Raw genomic sequence first — 2,068 nt, forward strand, 5'->3', positions numbered from 1 at the left:
AGAGAGAGAGAGAGAGAGAGAGAGAGAGGGAGAGAGATAGAGAGAGAGAGAGAGAGAGGGAGAGAGAGAGATAGAAAAAGAGAAAGAAAGAAAGAGAGAGAGAGAGAGAGAGAACGAAAGGGAGAACGAAAGAGAGGGAGAGAAGGAGAAAGAGAGAAAGAGAGAGATAAAGAAATAAAGACAACGTCATACACATATATACACACACGTTCTCACACGCACAGTCACAAGCATACACACACACACACACTGACACCCACACACCCACACATACACAACACACTCTCTCTCTCTTATACACGCGCGCACACACACGCTCGCACACACACACACGCATGTACACATATGTACACACACACGCACACACACAGCACACACACGGAGATAGAAAGTGTGTAAATGGTAGATACGTAATAAGAAGAGTAGAGAGAAAAAGAAAGAGAAAGAAAGAATGAATAAAGAGAAAATGGACGTCAAATGGATGCGGAGAGAAAGGGAGAGACTCAAATGGATGAGGAGAGAAAGGGAGAGACGGCGGGGATGGAGATAACGACCACGAAGAAGAGATGCAGAATTATGTGGAGACTGGAAACTGTGGCAGATCAAAGAGTTTCGGAATATTTACATACAAACAGGATATTTTGTTTGTTTGTTTATAGTTTCATCTCAGAGCTGCGGCCATGCTGATGCACCGCCGTTTTGCTACACTGTTATTACCGAGATCCTCCTCCAATATGTGGTACTTGGTGAAGAATGGAGTTTGATGTAGCTACCCTCATTTGTACCACTTGCCGTGAGGTAGGTTCATCTGGGACTCTCGACAGGAAGAGGTCCAGCCTAGATTTAAAAACGCCTACATCTACTTTGTGTAGGTTCCTCAGGCTCTTTGGGAGAATATTAAAAAGCTGTGGGCCCCTGAAACCCAGGCTGTTGCAGTAACTGGTCCTGAAGCGCGATGGCGTTGCTGGGATCTTTGGCACTATGCAGTGTCGTCCCGTTCTGGCGTTGCTGTAGCGTTCAATGCCAAAATTTGGCACAATTCCTTCCAGGATCTTCCAGATGTATATTACTGCATTAAATAGACAAATAGATAAACAGATGGATAGATTATATGCAGTTAGATATTCTTTATACAGCTTCCTAACCAGATCGTAAAGAAAATGCTTATAAAATGCTTATGAAATATTGTATCATTTGTTTACAAAAAAAAAAAAAAATATATCAGATAAAAAAAATTGTCAATTTTTATTATATTCATTATATATATATTGTTTCCGGTATAAATTAATATTAATTAGAAATACTGCCATAGTTTGAGATAGTTTGAAATAGAGATAGTTTGAGAAGCACTGCGCTAGATAACGCGGACAAAATGAAAGTAAAACTTGCTCTCAAGCGGGGGTAAGTAAGGGGGACACACACAAAAAACACACGCACAAGCGCGAGCATTCTCACCCACCACACACACACACACACTCATACACAAGTGTACAGATACACACGCACAAGCATGCACGCATGCGCATACACCCACGTACGGAAAGTAATAGTTTGTACAATACTGTCGAATATATTTCTAGCTTGAAAGTAAGAATACAATGTGCCAGGTTAATTGATTTTCTTCTCGCTTCAGCCGAGTCGTACAAAGGCGATGAAAGGAGCCAGAAAACTGTTTACACGAGGCGTTGGATATTTTATTAACTAATACTTGAATTTATAAAACAAACGCAACGAATAAATTGCCAATTGTAAGCATAAATGAAAAGCTTTCAGCAACCGAAGCACGATGGCCGAGTGGTTAAGGCGTTGGACTTAAGTTCCAATGGACAAATGTCCGCGTGGGTTCGAACCCCACTCGTGCTAGTAACATTTTTTTTTTTAGTACAGGTATGCTTGTGTGGTTAAGAAACGCGCTTTTCAACTAGGTAGTTTTGGGTTCAGTTCCCCTGCGTTTCATTTTGGGCAAGTGTCTTTTACTATAACCTGGTCCTGCCAAAGCATTGAGAGTGGATTTGACAGACGGAAACTGTTTCAAAGCCCGCCATATATATATATATATATATATATA

The 2,068-nt window shown here is 41.0% G+C and overlaps 1 non-coding gene across 1 annotated transcript; it reads left to right on the top strand.

Moving 5' to 3' along the window:
* The first annotated feature begins 1,780 nt into the window (after positions 1-1,780).
* Trnal-uaa (transfer RNA leucine (anticodon UAA)) lies at positions 1,781-1,863 on the top strand. The gene has a single exon. It is a non-coding gene; the product is annotated as a tRNA-Leu (tRNA).
* Positions 1,864-2,068: the final 205 nt, after the last annotated feature.

This window comes from Octopus bimaculoides, chromosome 15, assembly GCF_001194135.2.
Source record: "Octopus bimaculoides isolate UCB-OBI-ISO-001 chromosome 15, ASM119413v2, whole genome shotgun sequence".
Lineage (NCBI taxonomy): Eukaryota > Metazoa > Mollusca > Cephalopoda > Octopoda > Octopodidae > Octopus > Octopus bimaculoides.